Source organism: Galeopterus variegatus, unplaced genomic scaffold (genome assembly GCF_000696425.1).
Source record: "Galeopterus variegatus unplaced genomic scaffold, G_variegatus-3.0.2 Scaffold5271, whole genome shotgun sequence".
Classification (NCBI taxonomy): Eukaryota; Metazoa; Chordata; class Mammalia; order Dermoptera; family Cynocephalidae; genus Galeopterus; species Galeopterus variegatus.
Genome location: NW_007731382.1, coordinates 20,314 through 29,763, shown reverse-complemented (window position 1 = coordinate 29,763; position 9,450 = coordinate 20,314). Strand labels below are relative to the sequence as shown.

The window sequence follows — 9,450 nt, the reverse complement described above, 5'->3', positions numbered from 1 at the left end:
AGGTATTTCTAATTATAAAGGTGCTACACTTGTTAGCATATCAGTGCTGATGGTATTTTCTAAATGTTTCAATATACTCTGTATATGTGAGTGTATAAATTTTCATTTCTAATATTGATAGGATTATGATTTCTATAGTTTTCATTCTTTATTCTTATTGGACTTTTTTTTTTCCTATTTAAATATTGTAAAAGAATTATTTCCTGGATTTTAAAATTTATTTTGTTCATTCTGATTTTTAGTTAATTTGTCCTTTTTCTTTGCATTATCTCTTTACTCCTATAGAACAAATATTCATTTTATTATGTTTTAACTTCAGTAATACAATGCTTATTTTACTTTCACTTATTTTTTGTCTAATAATATTTTTATGACTCAGTTTACTCTCAGGACTGCTTTGTTAGATTTTTGTTTTCTTTTGGGGTATATAAGGTCTTGATTGATGCAAGAGTTATTTTGAAAATAGCCTTTATTTTTATATGGTTGCATTTTTTTAAGGAGATTATGTTAACACTTTATTATTAAGAAATTGTATTGCAGTGTGAGTAGATACGGCTGTCATAATATTTCATCTTGTTGAACCAAATATAAATTATTTTTAAGTGCCAAATATCATTTATAAACATGCATATATATAGTTCATGTGCAAAATATTTAACTAAGCATGTACATAAAACCAATGTTTTAAACTACATTATTCCAATTTTATCATATTCTCTGTTATTAAATAGATCTAGTAAATACTTAGAGTGTATTGATTCATTCTTTTATTCCTAGAATTTATAAAACATTTTATTGAATATATTTTGATCCATCTGTTCCTCCATAAAAACTCAGAACTCATATTTTCATTGTAAGTTATGCCCTTTGCTGTAAATATTGTCATTCCATTTAAATCTCCTTCCTTAATTTATCTTTTTGTTCATACAAATATTGGAACTACTGCTTTAACTGACTTCTTTGCAAATAAAAATATACAACATATTTGGATTTTTAATTTTCATCCTTTTTTGAAATCTTTGTCAATATTTGTTGGCTTATTTAATGTTATCATTTATGCTTATGATTAACTATGATGTTTGATTTTAATTCTTTCAGTGGGTTCTCAGTGTTATATTTTTCAGGACACTAAATTACATATAAATTGATTAAATGATTTATAACAATTATAAAATATACTTATGTTGTATATATCTTCTACTAATTTTACTATTATTTTAAATAATTGATGCTTTTAATTGATCTTTTAATTTAAAAAAAAGGAATCAACAGAAGTTTCATATACTGTGTTAGTTCTAGCATTTTTCAGAGACATCCTTTCAACATCCATGAATTAACACATTAAAAAACAGGTAGAAAGGGTGTCCAGTTTCACAGTTGTTGCATGTTCCATTCTCTATTTGGAGACCTATTTTCAGCATCACCTTTCTTTTCAGAGGTCATCTCTTTTTCTTTTCTTATTTTAGCATCAGTTTGCTAGTTTTAATTTTAATTAGGGAGAATTTTTCTCCCTTTAGCTACATTCATGAGGTTTTTGAGTAACTATAATAATGGTTTAGTTATATGCCAATGTTAGAATATTGATATATTCTTGATTATTGTATTAATGAGACATTTTATGACAAAAATAATGGAGTAAACCTGACAATGTCTTGTAAACATATCTGGACAATACTGAAAACTATCTAAATATAGTTAATCTAGACATACATATATTATATATGAAAAGATTTTTTTTTCTAAATAACAGTATTTTATTTTATAGGAAATCAAAAGTATGTTGCCTAATTCATCATGGCATTTTCTCTGTAGCAATAAAAAAGAAAAGAGCTATCAATATAACTTTTAAATGGTGAGGGCAGAAAAAAAAATTGAATTCTAAATTTAACCTTGGTTTAATGAATATATTAATCATTGGCATAATTTTACCATATTGACAGCATATTGGATACTGATTATATTTTTGTTTAACATTAACAAAATTGTGATGCAAAAATGATTTTGACAGGCTAGAACAATAGATGGCCTCTGACAAGTGACCTCTAATAACTACAAATGAAAGCCATGAAATTACTTTTAAGCAATCAAATTTCCATAACAGCAGATTACATTAAAACAAAAATTGTTGGGGACTTCAGTTGACACAGATATCAATTACTTTAATACTTTGATGTGAATGCCAAAGTAGATCATGTGATGTTAGTGTAAATTAGAGTTTCTACTGAAACACATTAGTCAGCATAAAATGCATGACAGACCTACCATTTTTATTCCTTTTAGACATACTATATTGCATATCTACTTTGTGGAACACCACGTTTATTGGCATTAGCAAGACTGGATCTACTATGGAGTATCTGGATTTAATTTAAGGGTCTCCAAAAATTCTTGGAGACCAATGACTAAGGGAACAGCAAGAGAGCCTACCCTTGAGGGGGGAAAAAAAAAAGCAAACAAAACAAACAAAAAAACAAATATGCATTCAAAAAGCACTTTAAGTAGAGACATAACAACCAGGATTTTGTGAAATTTTATAGAAAAACCAATCATAGTTACAGTAATTGCTGCTTCGCTTTCCACCATCACATGTGTCAGCAAAATATTTAAAACATCTTTCTTAAATACAGTTTTGGATTTTATTAAAACTTTCACGTATAGAAAGAAAGCATTGCTTAACAAATGGACACTTTTAATTCTTGCCCAAAATATTTGAAATTCTAAAATATAGAATATAAATTAATAGGTTTAAATATTTCAGTGATTTCTAAAAATGATATACAGCAAAAAGAGAATAAAGGTATCTTGCTACAATAAATCGTATATTTGTACTCTACCTTCATTTAAGAAAACAATGTTTTGCAAAGTCATATTTCATCATCATAAATGTAGTTCTAGTAAGTATAAATTAAATGTCCAGCTGATGCATTAACAAAAGCTAAATTCACAGTTTATTGTTTTTTTTGTTTGTTTGTTTCTTTACTCCTGCTCCAGGTAAGCCATTGTTTCCTGACTCTTTAGATCCACCTTCACAGCTTTTGTTCTGTCTCTCGGAGATGGATAAATGTGCAGCATAAATATGGCTAGAAAAATTAGTCTGCATGAATCCTCCACTCTGCAGCATTTTAAAGAGCATGTTATAGCTTGGAATCCCTGAAAATAGACAATAAATAACAATAAAACACAGATCGAAGTGTACAGAAATAGATATACATGTAGCAACTTAGTAAAAGTAATTCTTGGTCTGCTAAAAACGTAGGTTTTCATAGTCTGGCATTCGAGAAGATCAAAAGTGAAATCACAGCCAAGCTCCACTCATCAGGCATGTTTGTGAACAATTCATGTTTTTCAGCTGTGAAGTGGGAGTGTTTTGAATGAATAATTTATGATACTGGCATAGTAAACATTTCTCTATATATTAAGCACTGAATTAATCTTAGTTGTTTCTATCCTTGTTATTGTGTCACGTATTCACAAATGTTAATATACATTATTTTCTGGGTTGCTGTGACAATGAAGATAATATTGAAGGGCTATCAAACTTTCAAAGGTTTTTTTTTTTCTTTTTTTTTTCCCCGAATTGTCCTTTTTAGAATTTTAAGCTAAATTAGCATCATTTACCTTTATTCTATGGCTTCCTTCTCCTTCTTAATTATACTCTTCCTAAGAAAACTTCTCAAATTTCAGGTTTTATATCTCCCAAATGCTGAAAGTGCACATTTTCATCTCCAGCCTCAAACTCTACCCTGCGATCTGGATTCTGCCTATGCCATGACTCCACTTGAATAACCAGTAGGCATATCAAAATTACAATGTCCAAATGAGAACTATTCATTTTTTCCATCTATTCCTTCCTCCCCAAATTTCCTACTCTCAACTAACTTCCATCATTTATTCAACTGTCCAGTTCACAATTTAAGTAGTATCCTCTATACTTTTCATCTGTTTTCTCTCTCCTGATGTCCAGAAACTACCTATATACATTCTCACTGAAAATTCAGTTCACTGAATTTTTTTATCTCAATTTATTGTGTGTGCATGTGTGGCTGGCCAGTACAGGGATTGAACACTGGGACCTTGGTGTTATTAACACCAAGCTCTAACCAACTGAGCTAACAGGCCAATAGGCTAATAGGCCAATAGGCTAATAGGCCCTCAAAATATTTTTTATATATAACTAATTTTCACTTCAATTTCTACCTTCTAGATTTAGATACTATTTTGTTGTTGTTGTTGTTGTTAATTGTAGTAAAAACTGATATGGACCAGTGCCACTTGGGATCATATCTGCCCTTTATCAGGTCAAGTTTTAGCCTTCAAACCACATAGATCTGTCTAATATAAAATTAAAACAAGTTCACTTTCCATGTCTTCCCATCACAATTGAAATAGAATTCTCACTCCTACGCTTGGCCAACCAGGAGTTAAATTATACGGCCTCCTCTCACTTCCTCAACATCATTTCACAGGGCTCTCTTCCTCAAACACACTGCAAACCTGGCACATGAGTATTTTTTCTTTTTTCTTGAAATGATTGAAGATCCATTTTTTCCTCATTTTTAGGGCTTTACCTGTTCTTTTTCTTTTTCTTTTGACAGGAGTATCCTTTATCTAGTTATTTGGGGGACAGTCAAAACCTTCATTCAGATCTTGGCTAAACTATTACCTTCCAGATTTTAAGACAAATGAACAGATATGATATTAATGGGTGGGGGTGGGGGGAGGGAGGAATAGGAGGAATTGGTAAAGACACAAAAATCAACTATATTGTACAAACACTAAGTCTTGGCATTTACTGAAAATGAAATTGGATAAGGGCTATGTTTAAATATTTTCTCTTTTTTATTGAATTAGTTTATAGTTCTTAAATAAATTTTTATCAGTATTCCTTCAGGTCACACTGTATTTTTAGTACTTTTTATTTATTTTTCAAGGTAAAATTATACTCAGCATGTTATAATATGCTATTGTAGAAGGACCTACTCATATTTTGTGTTCATAGGTCAAAAAGCTATCAAAAAGTATACACAAAACCTAAGAAATGAAAAGGATCCTTGTGCCGGCCCCCCTCAAAAAGTTACTTTGGAGCTGCAGTAATTAACACTTGGTTTAGGATCCACAAGATTGTAATATTTTTAAAAATAATAAATCTGTAAAAGTCAATTTAACATTTATGATTAATCCTTACCAATGAAAAATATTAATATTTTTAAAAATTAAAATGTGTAAGCTCTGAAATAATTTTTAACTTATCAGGCTAGAAGTGGTAATGGAAAGTACACATGATATAGCTATTATGTAAGTCAGTTTATTAATAATGGCACAAAAACATAATTCTGGAGGAAAAAAATCAGCTACTAGGTGAGATTTCTACAGGCTATATGGAGAAAAAATTTTAGAGACTGTGAGTGATTGCAATAATTTTTTGTAGATGGTGATAAAGTAGGGAGTTTTAAAGGGAGAGATAAAAAAAATATCTAAGTAATGACACATAATCTGGAAATCCCAGTGCTGGTGGCAAAAACAGTGAGTGACACGAAGCATGGGTAGGATAACAATGAATAACAAATTGGAACAAAATTTGCTAGTTTCTGGAATGTCTCACATTCCTGAGTGCCTTTTATTTAGGAATGGGAAACTTTTGGGAAGTCAGAGTATATAAAAACACAGCACGTGTGTTACTTTTGAGGAAAGAAGCAGAACATAAGGAGACTATTCAGAACATTATTGCAACAGTCCTGGTGAGATAAAACTATGGATATGAATTTGAATTGTAACTGTGAGCTAGAAATGAGAGAAGAGTGTTACCGCACAGGTAGATTCCACAGGTCTTGGCTGTTCAGATTGCCCTGAGAAGTGAAGATTAAGTAAGAAATAAAAGGCAGAGACACCAAGCAAATAGAGAGCAGAGGTTCCCTCACTCTCAGCATTATAACAACGCCTGTTTTTATCTCAACAGTAAAACAAGACATTTGTCAAATTCTGTTTCTCTCCCTTTCCCTTTTCTCACTTTCTCTCTTCCTACCTGCACACACTTACACAGACTTACACATACACATGTACTCACACATGTTCAAGCAAATACAATGAACATTGTCATCGTGGTCACCACCACCACTATCAGATTTAGACTCTGCCATCCTGTTTTAGATTAATAATTAGTGTAAGTTCTTTCTTTCACTTTTCCTCATCCATTTTCACTATATCCACAGAACCTTTACCCATCAATTATAGAGCTCATATATTTATAATTTATCTCTTTGTGCTGCTTTCTTCCACTTATTTAATATCTTATCTTTTATTATACATATAGGTTTGGCTGTTTATTGTTTTTGTTCATTTCCTATTGGTTCTTCACCCACTATCTTGTATATACCCACCTAATAAATAGAATTTTGCTGATTATCTTTCTTCCACTTTTCTCTTACAACACCTATCACTTTGTGTCTTGTTTTATAATTAATTCTTTGTGTGCTATTTAATTTAAGCAGCCTTTAGCTGGACACATAATTAAGTAGTTACATTTTTAATTCAAAAACACAATAATGTCTTATGCACATATGCATGTTAGATGCTTTCCTTCAAAGTTTTTATTTGATTAATAGATATACGAGTACTCTGAATAAGAACCATATCTTTGGATATGTTGACTCAGAGGTGCTAATAGTCTACTTCTGTGGAGAAGCACAAAAGACTTATAGAAAGGAGATAATCTTAGGAAAAAGAAGAATTATTCTTATTTACCAACAACTTTTATAATATGGGTTGTACAACACTGTCATGGTTAATTTGAAATTCTATTAATCTGCTTTCAAAATCATTATAGAACTCCTACCACCTTTCAATTTTCATACCCTCCATCTTATTGAAGACACCGATAATCTTTCATCATGAATTTTACTAAAATTATGAAACTTGTACATTCTGTTTCTAGACAGCTTCCAAATATATTTATTTTTAACTGAAAAATATGACTGTTATGGTGCTGCCTAATGCACGGACACATACAATCATACGTACGCACATGCTCGTTGCATAAACCAACTAATTTATTCTAGCTCTAGTAGTTGTTCTGTATTTTACCCTTTCTTATGGCTTCTTTAATGCCTTTTGTCTTCTATAATAAGCCAACTTCTGACAAATTATTTTTTGAATCATGATGTAGATCTCATGGCATTTCTTTTCAAAAGCACCTGAAATAGTTCTGGTTTTTCTATCATACTTTCACAAATTGTAGACTTTGCCTTATCAGCCATTTTGACAAATTGAAATTTATAACCTTATTTTGAAATAATTAAGGGCACCTTTCCACTCTAAACTGAAGTCTTAACTCTATTAAAGTATACAGTCTATTTTTACATGACTTAGCATTGTGTATCAGACTGGCTCCAAGTTAGCAGTTCCTTAAACAAGCAGCATTGTGTATATTTTCATTTCTCTTCCTCTTTGACTGCCTGCCAAATTATAGTCATCCAGTCACAATTCTTTGAAGAAGGAATGTAAGAAACCAAAGGAAGAAAAAATAAAAAAAGTAGACAATAGACAAAATAAGGACAGAAAATGAGAAGGAAATTATTTTTAAAAAATAATAATAACAATGCTACTTCATACACTGATGTATCAAGCTTAACAAATACAGCTACTTAAAGTTAAAATAGCAAATAAATATTCTATAATTGCTTACTTTATAAAAATAGGATCCTTAATTGTACATTTAATAACTAAGCTTTCTTAGGCCCAACATATATTTTTATTACTGTTTTGCATTATTTAACCAATTGGTATATTTTTCTTCAAACTTGTCTTCAGCTTATCTCAAAATACATTAAAATTTTCTTGACTTTATTTCTCTTTTTCTACTTTTTGATCACTGGAAATTTATTCCCTGCATGTCAAAATCCATCTCACATTTTATTTTATTTTTCCCAATTACCATATCTTTCATGAAACTGTTTCAATCTTTCTCAATATGTTGTCATCTATTCTTTAAATAGATCTGCTGGATCCTATGGACCAAATGACAAGNTTTGTTTGTTTCTTTACTCCTGCTCCAGGTAAGCCATTGTTTCCTGACTCTTTAGATCCACCTTCACAGCTTTTGTTCTGTCTCTCGGAGATGGATAAATGTGCAGCATAAATATGGCTAGAAAAATTAGTCTGCATGAATCCTCCACTCTGCAGCATTTTAAAGAGCATGTTATAGCTTGGAATCCCTGAAAATAGACAATAAATAACAATAAAACACAGATCGAAGTGTACAGAAATAGATATACATGTAGCAACTTAGTAAAAGTAATTCTTGGTCTGCTAAAAACGTAGGTTTTCATAGTCTGGCATTCGAGAAGATCAAAAGTGAAATCACAGCCAAGCTCCACTCATCAGGCATGTTTGTGAACAATTCATGTTTTTCAGCTGTGAAGTGGGAGTGTTTTGAATGAATAATTTATGATACTGGCATAGTAAACATTTCTCTATATATTAAGCACTGAATTAATCTTAGTTGTTTCTATCCTTGTTATTGTGTCACGTATTCACAAATGTTAATATACATTATTTTCTGGGTTGCTGTGACAATGAAGATAATATTGAAGGGCTATCAAACTTTCAAAGGTTTTTTTTTTTCTTTTTTTTTTCCCCGAATTGTCCTTTTTAGAATTTTAAGCTAAATTAGCATCATTTACCTTTATTCTATGGCTTCCTTCTCCTTCTTAATTATACTCTTCCTAAGAAAACTTCTCAAATTTCAGGTTTTATATCTCCCAAATGCTGAAAGTGCACATTTTCATCTCCAGCCTCAAACTCTACCCTGCGATCTGGATTCTGCCTATGCCATGACTCCACTTGAATAACCAGTAGGCATATCAAAATTACAATGTCCAAATGAGAACTATTCATTTTTTCCATCTATTCCTTCCTCCCCAAATTTCCTACTCTCAACTAACTTCCATCATTTATTCAACTGTCCAGTTCACAATTTAAGTAGTATCCTCTATACTTTTCATCTGTTTTCTCTCTCCTGATGTCCAGAAACTACCTATATACATTCTCACTGAAAATTCAGTTCACTGAATTTTTTTATCTCAATTTATTGTGTGTGCATGTGTGGCTGGCCAGTACAGGGATTGAACACTGGGACCTTGGTGTTATTAACACCAAGCTCTAACCAACTGAGCTAACAGGCCAATAGGCTAATAGGCCAATAGGCTAATAGGCCCTCAAAATATTTTTTATATATAACTAATTTTCACTTCAATTTCTACCTTCTAGATTTAGATACTATTTTGTTGTTGTTGTTGTTGTTAATTGTAGTAAAAACTGATATGGACCAGTGCCACTTGGGATCATATCTGCCCTTTATCAGGTCAAGTTTTAGCCTTCAAACCACATAGATCTGTCTAATATAAAATTAAAACAAGTTCACTTTCCATGTCTTCCCATCACAATTGAAATAGA

The 9,450-nt window shown here is 31.1% G+C and overlaps 2 non-coding genes across 2 annotated transcripts; both read right to left on the bottom strand.

The window, feature by feature from the left end:
• Window positions 1–4,044: 4,044 nt before the first annotated feature.
• On the bottom strand, window positions 4,045–4,119 carry TRNAI-AAU. The gene has a single exon. It is a non-coding gene; the product is annotated as a tRNA-Ile (tRNA).
• A 4,985-nt stretch (window positions 4,120–9,104) lies between these two features.
• TRNAI-AAU lies at window positions 9,105–9,179 on the bottom strand. The gene has a single exon. It is a non-coding gene; the product is annotated as a tRNA-Ile (tRNA).
• Between the last annotated feature and the right edge of the window lie 271 nt (window positions 9,180–9,450).